The sequence below is a fragment of the Macrobrachium rosenbergii genome, chromosome 28, assembly GCF_040412425.1.
Source record: "Macrobrachium rosenbergii isolate ZJJX-2024 chromosome 28, ASM4041242v1, whole genome shotgun sequence".
Taxonomy (NCBI): Eukaryota; Metazoa; Arthropoda; class Malacostraca; order Decapoda; family Palaemonidae; genus Macrobrachium; species Macrobrachium rosenbergii.
Window position 1 is genome coordinate 20,960,001 of NC_089768.1, and position 15,000 is coordinate 20,975,000.

The 15,000-nt window shown below is 33.6% G+C and overlaps 1 long non-coding RNA gene across 1 annotated transcript in view; it reads right to left on the reverse strand.

The window, feature by feature from the left end:
* The window catches only part of LOC136854118 (uncharacterized), a 409,448-nt gene that overhangs the window by 245,591 nt on the left and 148,857 nt on the right, over window positions 1-15,000 (reverse strand). Inside the window, exon 3 of the long non-coding RNA XR_010857632.1 lies at window positions 2,468-2,680. This is a non-coding gene — a long non-coding RNA (uncharacterized lncRNA). The remainder of the gene's footprint in view (window positions 1-2,467; window positions 2,681-15,000) is intronic.

The following is a 15,000-nucleotide window of genomic DNA, read 5'->3' on the forward strand; positions in this document are numbered from 1 at the left end:
TTAAATGCATGGCATGTTACTTCTTCAATGTCGACCACATGCAGAAAATATTTTATCCTATTACAGGAAATTTGCGATGCATGTTGAAAGTATACCATATAAAATGTATTTTATTTTTGTATTATGTAATGTTAGTCATACGATATAAAGTTCTTATTCATTAAGAGGTAAAATGCTCTCTCGTCGTCTATACACAAACTTTCCTCAGTTAGTGGTTAATTGGTTCATTTGCTACGGATATCGAACACCATGGTATTGAACTCCACATTTTCTAACAGGTGTAATTAACAGGTGTTTGCTGTTAAGAATAAAATGCGTTGTGATGCTCGTCTGAATTACACCAATCATTTGCCTAATTAATCCTTCCCTGAATTTTACCTGAAACTTATAGCTTAGTAAACCAAATTTTTAAAATCTAATCTGAATTTTTTGGGACTTTTTCATATTTTCAGTTATTTCAAGGATGGATTTCAGTGGTTCATTCTGTGTGCAGCATATGAAAGTGGGTTCCTACTACTCACAGCAGTAGCTTTTATGAGAGAGAGAGAGAGAGAGAGAGAGAGAGAGAGAGAGAGAGAGAGAGAGAGAGAGAGAGAGAGAGAGAGAGAGAGAGAAAGAGAGAGCATCTCATGCCATTTAAGGTTAAACATCCCTGTAAATTAGACTTTAAAATCGTTTACCAATATTTTGCCTGGCATTAATTTCCTCTTACTACACATGGGTAGCATTTGCCTATCTTAGGCCAATATTATACGTTCAAAAATGGCTATAGAAGTAAAAGTAAGATGATCGACTCAGTTTTGCTGGAATTTTAGCTAGTATTCAGTAATCTTACAAGCAACAGGTATGTTTAGAAATATGTAATGATAAAGACGCGGTTTGCTCACATAAAGGAGCTACCATCAGTAATCTTCGCACTAAATAAAGGATTCTTGCAATCACAGAATTACCACAAAAAAAAGCCAACTACACTGAATCAGAGCTCCAAGAAAAATCTCTGTATTGTCTTACAAGTTCAAGGATCAGGCAGTTTTACAGAAAACAATTGTTACAATAAATTTATATTTACTGTAATCGTTATTAGTTTTTTACGAAAAGTTAAAAAAAGACACCAACATTAAAGAGAAGAAATGTATCAGTCACCATTTACACGAGGGTGAGGAACGGAATTTCAGCTCATTCTCTAAGTAAAATTAATGGCTCTTTGGTTGCCAGCCCACACGCGAACGTCGATAATCACCTTTTGTTACCTTGAGCCGTGCAATGATTTTTTCACCATTACAATAAACGCGTAAAAGATTTGAGTATTAATGTCAAGTTTAACGGAAAGGGTAGTCATAAGGCCGTTTTATTAACCATAAAGATAATGGTTTATAAAACAGATGGGGTTGGAAAAAGTTTTTTCTGGTACCGTTCAATATTAATCATCATCTGCATAGATGATGTCTGTGAACTTTAATTATGATTAGAATAACCTTCACTTTCCCTAACATACGTTCAGCTACATTTCCAAGCAACTTGGTGCAATCATACGTGGAATACTTAACTGTGACTTCATCACTTGTATTAAAGTCCACGTTAGAACATTCATATCTATATTAATCAAACCATAAACATGATTAATTATATCCAGAGACAGTGTATGTTTATTCAGTAATCCTTTAATAGCATACCCGGCAATCACGAATAAATCTTCTCATTTCCATAGGACTTATATTCCTCCTCTGTGAATTCACGACTATCCAGACTTTCCATCCCATCTTTTTGGTATTTCACTTTTAACTGTTCTTTGTCTATTTATTAATTTATTAATCCATTTTTTCCTTTTTAATAAGTGAACACCATATTCTTTAGAAGCTTGAATTTCAAGTTAATGGCCCCTGCGGGCTTGTTCCATATGAATAAGTTTCATCTTCTGAATACTACTACTACTACTACTACTACTACTACTACTACTACTACTAATAATAATAATAATAATAATAATAATAATAATAATAATAATAATAATAAAATAATAAAACTTTCTTTTCCGCTATCTCATTTGCTCTCGAATGCTAATCTGGTACGTTCATTTTCTACCCCGCAACTGAAATTAAGTTAGCTTTTTGACTCATTAACCAAATTCCTTTCATTATCGTTTCTACTTTATCATTTTCCCCCCAAGGTGTCAATTTATACTCTTCTATAGTCAACCAAACATTTTCTTCAAAAACCTTCTTGTTGAATTTTGTCTAATTCAAGGTGATTCATATAGACTTTGTACTATTGGCATGAAACACTCCATATACTATTACCCTTTAAGTTGGTTAATAAGCTCTTCCCCAACCAGTTCATTGCTCTATAAAGTACTTCTAAGTAGTGACTATTACTTGAATAACATCCGTCACGAAAATAACTTATGAACAAGGTTAAATACTTTCCAGTGCACAGCTCCATCTGATGTTCACCCTTAATGAGCACTTACCTGGAGCTCGTAAGTATGACGGATTTGATAAGATGAGGATCTGGATGGTTAATTGGAAGGTCGGTCGGAGTGTCAAGAGCAATTCGCTACTAAGAAATCCTAGGCAAGAAATATTTAAATCCTCCTTTCACAGGACTTCCTATCTTATGCTCTCGCTCTCTTCACCTCACAGAGCGGCGAAGAAGGGCAGCTTCCAGAGTAACGTGTACGTATCTGCAAAATACGACATAAAATAAAACGTGTAAAAGCGTATATATTGTTATGAAGCATATGTGATCAAACTCAGAAATATTTCTAAATATGGAACCTTTCCCAAACGTTTATCTCTGATTCTTCAGGCACTCATTATTTGAAACGATGACGTCTTTAGAGCCAAAAAACACACAGGTATGATCAAATTGATGTTAAAAATGCAGCCTGAAGTATAAATTCCTCTGTTGTAAACCCCTTCAGGATTTTATAACAAGAAAACGACAATGGAAAATAATACTCTTTGTTAAACATTAGTGCATTGGTATCTTTTTTCCACACTGGCCATTTTCATCTTAGTATCATGGAAAAACAGGCACCTGTAGGAGGTAAACTTGTGGCTGTAAGGGGGTAAATTAAGCAGCTTTTCATGTAAGTATTGGTGTACATCCGTGTGTTACTTAAAATATACCCATCCAGGAACTATAATTGCATGCAATAGGAAATCTCGGAATTTTGTGTTCAGGTTGTTCTCTTCATGAATCGAGAGAGAGAGAGAGAGAGAGAGAGAGAGAGAGAGAGAGAGAGAGAGAGAGAGAGAGAGAGAGAGAGAGAGAGAATGATTGTGCCTGCCTGCCTGTCGGTTTCTCTAAATAGTTTCCCTAATGTAATTGAAATTTAAGAGGATTACTTTGGTGTCGTCATTCGTAACATTTAAATTCCATGTAAATATGAATTTATGTAGCACTCCATTTCAGTGATTTGTCGTTACGCAGCTTCGGAAGAAAAAAATAACTCCAAATTTTGACATCATTCCCAATAGATTTTGCAGGAAGAGAAAAATGAAACATGTTTGCGATAAAAATAAAGATTGAAGTGTTGATGACCATTTTCTATTATTAAGTTACAGTTAGAAAGTTAAAAGCGAATTTTCCTTATCCGAAAATCGTCTGAATGGCATGTTAAACGTCAATTTGCTTAGAAATTTAAAGATGGTCATGAAACATATACCATTTTCGATATTACCAGTAGTGAAGTACAGGGGTTCCCTTAAGGATTAACAAATATAGTTAAACGAAGCCGCATATGTTTTTTACATGCTTATCTCCTATTCTGGACAGGTCGACATGGTCTTCATTTAATTTCCCCTACCTTCAAGCACCTGACATCAATGAATACACCAAACTTCATCCTCTGTTTTGACTCGTTTGGGTAGGCATTTTACTTTTATCATGACGAATGGAAACCAGAAGGTTGAAAATGCCATCTCCTGATGAAGTCAAATGCTTTTGAAAGACATAGGGTATTTAGGCACTGAGAACAGTCATGCAAGTATATTTTTTTCAGGGTTGAATTAAGAACGTACCCACTGAATTGTGAAATTATTTTGTGAAAAAGAACCAAATCGAAAGATAAAATTGATATTTTGACATTTCTTTGAGTTTTCTAATTAGTTTTCCAACGAAGAATTCCTGGCGCTAAATTCACTTAAAACGTTTTCAGACAATTATTTCCTCTGTACGTATTAAATTATATTAGAAATAATGTTATAATTTGAGAAATAAGTTTATTTATTTGTGCTAATGACTATAGTATTTTACGAAACATGGAGTTGAATTAGTTACTGTAGATGTTTATATCTGCCCGTTAACATAATTCTCTAAAAAGGATATATCCTAATAAAAATTAATCAGTTATGCATTCAGAAGCCTGGCAAAATAAATTCAGAGAAATCTGTTCATATTATCACTAAATTCAAGCTATATTATTCGGTGTTATGGTGCGACATTTGCGCAGGAATCATAAAATAATAAGTGATAAAGAAAACTGCAGTTTCGAAGTGAAATGTAGTCACATAAACCAGAAGAAAAGGCGCGATAACGTTTCCTTCCATTGATTTCCATTATAAGAAACACATAAATTGGAAGCCGTTTACACTTCTGCAACAATGGCGCACTGAAAATAATTATAGAACTATGAAAAAATATTGTAGAACTGAAGTGAATTTTTAAAAATTAGAAGAAAAACAAACGGTACTGTTTCCCTCCATTCATTTTAGTTCACGAAATTTTTATAAATTTCAAGTTCTTTGTCCTTGAAAATTTTAAGCGGTATCAAAACCGTCAGAGAAATAGAATTATAACCACACCGATACGACAGATACGAGAGATACGATAAAGTAAGATTAACAAATATGGTAAGTCACAAAGTGCTCTTTTTTTCTCTCTCTCTCTCTCTCTCTCTCTCCTCCGTACTAAAGTGCCCAAAGATTTTCTCAGAGGAGAGACTTTGGGAGGTTTCACCTTCTCTCTAACAGTTTTTTCATAAGAAATATTCATTGAAAACTCATTTTCATATTTGATTTTCCCCCTCTTCCATACATGACTGGAGCATAAGAAAAGCAGCTTTAACAACACTTTTTAACTTGAATGAGACTTCAGACTTATGGTTGCAAAGAGAATGATAATTCTATAAACCAACGAAACGAGAATAACGATTTAGATCTTTGAGCGAGGGTCGGTTGGACAGGCAACGTAATGGTTCTTTTCCTGCAGGAGTTGAAGTAAAAGAAACATTTCTGTAATGATTCAAGATGTACGATGCCTGTTCCTGTGTGAACGACACCATGAAGATGCATTCATTTACCGAGTACAGTAACTTGTAGTAAAACGCTGGGTATGCATTTTTATTTTTCCAGTTACACTTCTCTTTCTTTATAGCATAGAAATTTTCCTTTGTTTTAAGACTCTTAAACCTGATTGAACCAATTATTTTGTTTTATAGAATCTCAAAAAAAAAGCTAAAGACGGAAAAAATGAGTATTCAAGATTTACAAAAATGTAGACAAATTCAAGAAAAACAAAGACGGTCTTCATCCGTGAGCACATGACGTCATGACCTATGTTTTGGGGTTGCCGAAAGCCATCTAACTAGCTATCGACGAAGACTTCATAACTTGACGTTCCTAAATCGCTGGCTAACTCTCAAATGAAATAAACCCAAATAAACAAAAATCAAAGAATTGAATTCGAATGTCTTTTCACAACTTTATAGTTAATAAAATTGCAATTTCATGTATTAAATTTGACAAATAATCCACAGCATCGAAGTACATAACTCTGTTTATGAGATGCTTGGACGGGTAATAGGACATGAACCCTCAGGAACTATTGGGGCGTGCCAAAGGGTAAAGATGTCTATCCAAATATCAAGGGAATACGGTTACCATAACGTCACATTTGTCACCACATTACCTAAGCTTATCTTATTTCCGTTAGGTATAAAACCAAAAGGAAGGCAGAGGTTAAAACCCTAACCCCTATTCCGGGTGAGACCCAAGAGGGGTCCTTAACAACTCAAGATGGGTGCCTCCAGATAGCCCATACGGACAGGGGGGCGGCGCCTGCATGCTTTTCAACACAACAGTAAATGGATGTGTTGTACTGAACTTTTGACATCGAGGCTGTACGAGCCACCATCACAAAAGTACTTCTTAAAAAAAAAAAAATCGCTTGAAATTGTTTGCTTTCGCAGACCTGTTGTTACTTTTGTTGCTAGAACAGCTAGACTCTGTTCCTCTGGGCAGACAAGTTCATATGAGGGAATATCAAAAAAGAATAAAGGGGCAGAGAGGAAATGATACAAAAAGGAATAGAAAACTGGATATATAACGAGGGGAAAAAGTGGAGAATATAGATGACTCCTCACAATATGCGCTGTGTATATATGTATTATATATACATACATACATATATATATGTGTGTATGTGTGTGTGTGTGTTTGTGTATTTTATATATATATATATATATATATATATATATATATATATATATATATATATATATATATAAAAAATACACAAACACACACACACACACACACACATATATATATATATATATATATATATATATATATATATATATATATATATATATATATATATATATATATGTAAATGTATATATACAATGTGTGTGGTTGTACGTCTGTTTGTGTTTATGTGCGTGCTTATAAGGAAAAATATAAATTTTACTGATAAAATTCTTTCTATCGCCTTTGTAAATAGGACAAAAAGTTACGAAAGTGACGCTGTTTCCAGCGGATAATGTTTTCTTATCAAAGACTAAAAATAACTCTCATACGTATAAGTGCAAGGGATACTAGTTCAAGGGAAGACTTTTTCTGTGTTCTCTCTCTCTTTGCTTACATCTGCGTAGAATTTTGTATAAAAATGGTGAAGGAAGTTTAGCAGAACAGAAGTGGCTAATAGGTGCCATTAATTGGCATGGAGAACTTGTTTTGAATGGGGCTGAGGCTTGCAGAGGATGAACCTTTGAGTGAAAATAACGAGGCAAGGTAAAAGAGGGAAGAAAAACTCGAAACACTTTTTCATTTTGGGGAGCAAATGTAAGCCCAGTTGACTGACAGATGGATGCAGGTTGTTGACTCTCTTTGGTTCTGAAGAGTATGCTGTGTAGATGATGACGAACAAGATGATTTTTTTTTTTAGACAATAAGAGAAATAGAATGGCTAGCTAAGCAAGCTATCAGTAACGTTGCGAATATAACGGTAAATTAGGAAATGAACTAGAAAAGTGAGGAATCTTTTATTAGATATCAAAAATAAGCTGTATAAAAAGGGCTGGTAGAGTATAAGAGAAGGTCATTCCATATAAGGGTTAAATATGTTAGATGTGAGGAAGAAAAGAAAGATCTGTGAGCTATATTTATAAGTAATCCTGGGATAAGAAGGACGGTTAAAAAAGATTATTCTGACTGATTAGATGAGACATTAAGGAAGAACTTCTTGCTGATGCAGGAATCGTAACAAGGGTCACAAGTTCGAGCGTTATGAGGGCATTTGAGAAGAATGTGCCAACTTGGCGCCAGTATAAAGCATTTGCAAAGGTGGTATGAGGCCGTAATGAGTCTTTAATAGCTCATGAACATACCTGGCATTCTTGAATGGAGTCGCGAGTGCTTTCCTTTTCTCTCTTCAGGCTCTTCTTTTTAAAAGGATTAAATCATGCCAAGACATACACGCACGTTCACGCAACCTACACTCACCCATCAACTCACACACAAAAACGAACACATCCATAAACACATTCACACACGCCCACACTCATGCATGCACACACACATATATACTGTATATGTATATATTTATGTGTGATTATATATAAATAAACATATATATATATATATATATATATATATATATATATATATATATATATATATATATATATATATATATATATATATATATATATATAGGAAGGTAATGTTGAATTTAGCCAGTTTTCAAGGTGAAGAACGCGCAAAAGGAATGCAGATCCAATGACGGAAGAATGTGCAGTGCTTGAAATTTAGCTTTAACAAGTAATAAGAGGGAATTGTCTAAATGACTAACTACATTTATCAACACTACTATTATTATTATTATTATTATTATTATTATTATTATTATTATTATTATAATACTCATTTACTTTGTGTAATCATTTTTACGTAAAAACCTAATTATTATTCTTCCGTGATAAAATACCTACAATAAAAAAATTAAATATAAATTTTGTAATAAGGAAAGTAAAACTCGCAGCTGTGAATAAAATAACAGAACTGAAACTGAACATAAAAAGAAACAGAACAAAGGATCAGAAGTTAAAATACAGAACCGAGAATAATACATAGGGAACCAAGGAGACCAGTAGAAAACAAAATTAAGTGAATATCACTATTTCCAGCGGGAATAAGCTGGTTTCCATGGCAACTAAACTCCTATTCTTCTTGAACGTCCTTCAAAAGTTAATCATGAGGTGAGGGTACCCAATTAATGTCTGCACACAGAAGGAGTCAAGGTAAGGTCCTTGGTCAAGACCAATTAGAAGATAACCGTGATGAGCTGATGCTTACTCATTAAGTCTAATAACAGTCCAGGAGAGTAGTTTTTCTCCATTATCGCAGTCATCTTAAGCTTTATGTGCTGGCTGTCCATATGTACGTCCATGTTTGAACTTTCCACACAAAACACAAACACACACACATATATATACTGTGTATATACATACATATATACATACATGCACGCTCATAACGTACATACGCAGGAACAGTTTCCATTTCACACCTTATCAGTTCATCTGATGCCAATCCACTACGTATTCAGTTCCTATAAGCAGCTTCAACCCTTTTTCTTTCATTCACATGTAGCCTCCACACTTCACTTCCATAAAGAGATACTGGCTCAACAGCCGCTTCATACATCCTCACCTTGGCTTCCATTGGCAATTCAAGATTCTTCCCTATATTTTTCAGTCCCTCCACCTTCTTGCCTCACCCATTAAGTGATTCACTTTTTCATTTTGCCATTATCTCCTAATTTACTACCGAATACTTATATGATTCCACCATCCATATTAAGACTTTTATATCTTCCTACTTTCCATTTATCTTAACATTATTACTCTTACTCTCATTCATTCTCAACCCTTTCCTCAGGCAAATACTTTCCAGCTATTTTACTAATTTTTGCAATTTTTATCAACTTTGTGAGTAAAATACCCCAGAACTGATTATAACTTTCCAATATTCAGAAAAGGTATTCGTCACATTAAATTATTTCTAAAATTAAGAATCGCTACATGCATAGTAACCCCAGATTGTTTAAATCAGTAAAATTTCCATTTTTCAAATCAATCTCAGAGTTTGTATGATTAAGGCAAACAATAATTAAGTAATTATCCTTAGGTTTTTCTATCAGATTAGTATATTTTCACGAAACTGCTGCTTTGATTGACTTACACCATAAAAAATCAATCCCCTCCTCCTTGCATCTCTCTCTCTCTAGATTTTATAACAACAATTTGTTACATAAGAGTCCATATGGGGTTGAGATTTAGTATCTTAAAGATGGCTCTCTTACGCACTGACTGTTACAGTGAGTCAATTGAGTCTTACCTTTTTAGCTAAGGCTCCGTTTCAGTTCCATATTTTCACATCTACATTTATTACCATTTTTACTATGGTTCCTCCAACTTTTTCTATATTACTTGTTTTTTTACTCTTACGTGAGTTCCTGCGACCTACAGTCCGTGAAAAAGATCATAAATCTCGCCCCATGTGGATCACGAGAGTGGCCATTTCTTTCTCGTAACTTGTGATCCCCCTCCGTCTTCCCTCGTCCAGACATCCATTCCAACTCCCACATTCTCCAGATTGATCGGAGATTTCCATAGTGCTTGGTTCAGCGCCTCCAGTCCCCTCGCTTTCTCTCTCGCGTGGCAGTAAATTTGGCCGCAGAGATCTGTTTTTTTCTTGATTCGTTTTCCAGGATTTCTCTTTTTTCAAAGTGTGGTATTTTTTTTTTTTTTTTATCTCAGTTATCATTATCGCTGTTGTTTGTCTCATGTTCGTTGTGGTGTTGCTTTAATTGTCGTTGTCAATTTAGCCATTAATTTTTGTTAGTGTATTCGCTGTTGTCGTTTATTGTAATGCTTTTATTAGCGTTAATTAATTCGTTTTATTATAATCATCGTCATCATTATCGTTGTTGTTCTCCTCGTTTTATTTTGATGTTGTTACTATTATTATCGTTGTCATTTATTATTATCTTTGTTGGTGTAACTGATGTTGTTGTTTATTGTAATTTATTTTATTCCTGTTACGTTAACGACTGCCTAACTGCCGTGGTTTTATTTCGTTCTTCTGTTTCCTAGTTCCCGGTACAGCTTTTGAATGCAGACCGGCTTCCAATTACTTGGCGAGGCTCAGATATATGACACGAACGCCAAGGTTAATTTTTAGCCCACCCCTTTTTTTAATTATGTGGTCGAGGCCGCAAAATGCATGATGTGAGTTCGGGAGCTAATGAGCTCTAATTATGAAGGTCATTTCATTTCACCCGGTAAAATGAGAAAGTCAGTTATGATTTTGTCTTAAATAGTCTTGTCAAAACGATGGATCTGACATTAAGAGAGAGAGAGAAAATTCTCCTCTGAAAATCATTCACTGCTAATTAATTGGTATATTCATTATTATCTAACCTTATATAAAGGAGAAAATTGTTTTTAAATAGTAGATGTCATTAGATTTTAGAATATAGGATTTAGGCTAAAGGCAAAGCGCTGGGACCTATGAGGTCATTCAGCGCTGAAACGGAAATTGACAGCAAAAGGTTTGAAGGTGTAACAGGAAGAAAACCTCGCAGATGCACTGTGAATTAATTGTTAGCAGAGGGTGGAAAGTAAGATGGAAGAAAGAGAATATGAACGGAGGTACAGTCAAAGGAATGAAATGGGTTGCAGCTAGGGGGCGGAAGGAACGCTACAAAGACCCGCTATAAGGTGCACTGACGGCACTAACCCCCGCTCCACAGGGGGGTTGATAAAATCGTAGCTATCTTTTCTCAAAGGATTTACTCGTCTGTCCTCATCCTTCAGAGCGCATATAAAGCTTAGATTAAACGTTTTTGAGTCAGCTTCGTCGCTCGTTGCTCTGTTTTCATTTTGTTGATGACTTCCTTGACAGACTTAATAAAGCCACTTGATAATACCTTCAAGTGATTTTTTCATTCCAGCAAATGCACCTTTATCTAAATACTTGATTTTACATTAATTACAACTCCATATAAACTATTACTTCGACGAATTCAACAATATAATTCTACTTGACTCAAAAACTTAATTTCAGTTAAGTTGTCCGTATTGACCAGGGAAACTATGAGCTATTCGTGGAGTGACTGTTTCTATTTCTTTATTGTTTCCAAACCGTAATCTTTTGCCTCTCCATAATTCAAAAGAGGCGACGTGCATCTGCCACAGAACAAAAATTTTATATCGTCATTCCTTTTTCAACCGCCTATTTTTTCTTTCGGAGAGCAAAATAATTCAGTTTTCCTTGGTCATTGTTGCAAAGGATGAAGAGAGAGAGAGAGAGAGAGAGAGAGAGAGAGAGAGAGAGAGAGAGAGAGAGAGGTTTGGCAATATTATTAACTTACTTAACCAAGATAAGAAGCAGTTATCGGAAACAGATTATATTCTTTGTGAAACAGAAACAAATACGAGATTTTTTATTTCTCAAATATTTGCCTTTCGTTTGACATCCCGCATCCCAACATACGTAATTTAAGTCGAAATCGTCTGTTACTTTGAAACTGTAGATCAAAAGACAAAAAAGGAAGGAATTTTTTACAATGCACGCCAGATATTTCCTTCAGTTTAATAAGACTCATGTCAGCAACCAAATACTTCAAACCATTTAGCCAGCAAAATAGGATTAAAGCATAATAAACTAGAAAAAAACGGGCATTTCAAGTTGTTTTCAATTAGTTCCTTTTGATTTTGGATGCACTGATTAATGGTGCTTTAATCTTTTCATTTGTTAACACTAGAGTTAAATTATATGTTTTCATTACCTTTTCGTTTTCCTTCGTTACTTATTTTTAATTATCATTGCATCATTAGGTTCGGATAAATCAATATATAAGTGTCTATGGGGTGGTCTCATTTTCATCTGTCATTCTAAATTTTCCTTTTATGACATATCGAATAACATTTGTCGACTTCCTAAACGTCATGAATTTGCTATGCTTTCATGCGACATCATTTTTTACCCCTCTTTTTGTAGCCCACCAGGAGCCTGATAGCTACTAGCTACTGAATTCTCGCCCCAGGTATCCGGGAACTGGCATGATTTGGCTGGCGAGAAGAATTTAGGCAACTTGCCAGGCGGATCAAAGTGACGGCAGCTTGACCGAAGTATGTCTCTTGTTATATCTACTTTTGTTGTTATTGACGATTTGGCCTTTATGGGTCAGTGTTGGTATAGCTGTTATTTATTACTTTAAAATGGTAAAAATTTTGCTGATGGTCTTGGCGTCAATCATTGCTTTTCCATTTTTCCATTTTTCTATTTTGTCCATGCTACTTTTAATACATTTCTGAGTGATTTGCAGCATTTCCTCGAATTTTTAAATTTCATTATAGACTGTCCTAATTTGCGGCCTCAGTACATCTCAAAAATGCCTTTAACACAGATAATATGCGCTTTACAAACTCAGCTACCTCAGTAGAGGTCACTAACAGACCCAGCTTTATCAGTATCTACGTACTGCATCAGTGGGCACAGAATATACATTACGACCTTCAAACCTTCATTTAAAATCTTCAAGGTAAATTACCGTTTTCACTATTCCGTTTTCGTCTGTAGACACAAATGAGAATTTTGCGTGTTCATGTACATAGTCTTTATGCTCCTTTATGTCAGTCGCGGAGGGAGAACCAGAACTTTGCTGTACGAATGCTAAATTTATGTTGGTGCTGCGGACTGAAAGAAAAAAATACAGATAATTTCTCAGATATATATATATATATATATATATATATATATATATATATATATATATATATATATATATATATATATATATATATATATACACCTTTATGTCAGTCATGGAGGGAGAACCAGAACTTTGCTGTACAATGCTAAATTTATGTTGGTGCTGCGGACTGAAAGAAAAAAATACAGATAATTTCTCAGATATATATATATATATATATATATATATATATATATATATATATATATATATATATATATATATATATGTATATATATATACATATATATATATATATAAATATATATATATATATATAATATATATATAAATATATATAATTTGTTTTTTTATTGATGTATGCATTACATAAAGCCACACTGGAAGAAAAAATCTTAAAAACAATTATTCTGAAAGCTGCTATCTGGGGTTAAAACACCACTTCTGAAAAAAAGGATTAAAACTTTTAATTAAAAAAATGTGATTAAAAGTAATAATCAATCTGAATCTCAATCAGCTCACAGAAATTTCATTTTTCTGTGATAAAAATCGTCCTCTATGACGAGGAGATATAAATGGGATAGCGAAAAGGTTTGTGATATTTCGTTTGGATAATAAAAAAAAAGGGCATAAATACAAATAGTGATTAATCTCCATTTCAAATATGTTCATATTGCGTGGAGATAAAAACTCTGGATAACAAAGGGATTGAATCCCATTTCCATGATGTATTCCATTCCGGTACTTAAACTGACACATCACGGAGAGAAAAAGTGATAATAATAATCCCAAGTTTTCCCCAGCAAAAATAATTAATATTTTACGAAAAATTCTTAAAGTAGAACACTGATATCTTTTCTTTATTGGAAAGTTCTTTTTTAAATCTTGTTTGCTATATTTCAAGCATAAGCGTTCATTCCTAAGAAGTAAAGTATTATTCTAAAATAATTTTCCTCCCTTAATCGCGATTTTCATACACACACATATATGTGTGTGTGTGTGTACAAGTGTGTGTTCGCGCGTGTATATTTGTGTGTATGTGTGTATATATATACATATGTGTGCATGTGTGTGCGTATATTTATAAATATATATACACATATATATGTGCAAAAATGTGTGTGTCTGTATAAAACACTTCATCTGTTCGTTCCTCTCACTTCCTGATACCTTTAGAAGGTTGGTTTTCCCATGTCAAGAAAGCGTATCAGACGCTGCATTGCGTTTCCTTTTAGCCTCAGGATATGGATATTGGAAAATTCTCTTATGTGAAGTTATTTTCTTCTGCCGAATATTGTAATGTTGTTATTTCATGGAGGAAATCAGCTCGTTCAGTAGATTTGAACTCGTATTGTATTTCACAGGAATTTCTCTCTCTCTCTCTCTCTCTCTCTCTCTCTCTCTCTCTCTCTCTCTCTCTCTATATATATATATATATATATATATATATATATATATATATATATATATATATATATATATATATATATGATTACAATCACTTTTTGTATGTGATTCATTTATCACACATTACCACAGGTGAAAAATAAGAGACAGGGTGTAGGTCTGACCGGTTTCGACTTCATTTCCAAGCCATTGACCTGAAATGAAGTCGAAACCGGTCAGGTCCTACACCCTGCCTCTTATTTTTCACGTGTGGTAATGTGTGATTCATATATATATATATATATATATATATATATATATATATATATATATATATATATATATATATATACACACACAAACATATATATATAAATATTATGTATATATACATGCATATATAATGTGTATATATAAATATGTGTATATATATATATATATATATATATATATATATATATATATATATATATATATATATATATATATATATATATATATATATATATATACACACACACACATTTCAGTGTGAAAGTGCTGATGTTCGTGCGTTCTCAAAACTAACACGAACAGAAAGAATATGAATATGACGATCTAACTGAAACT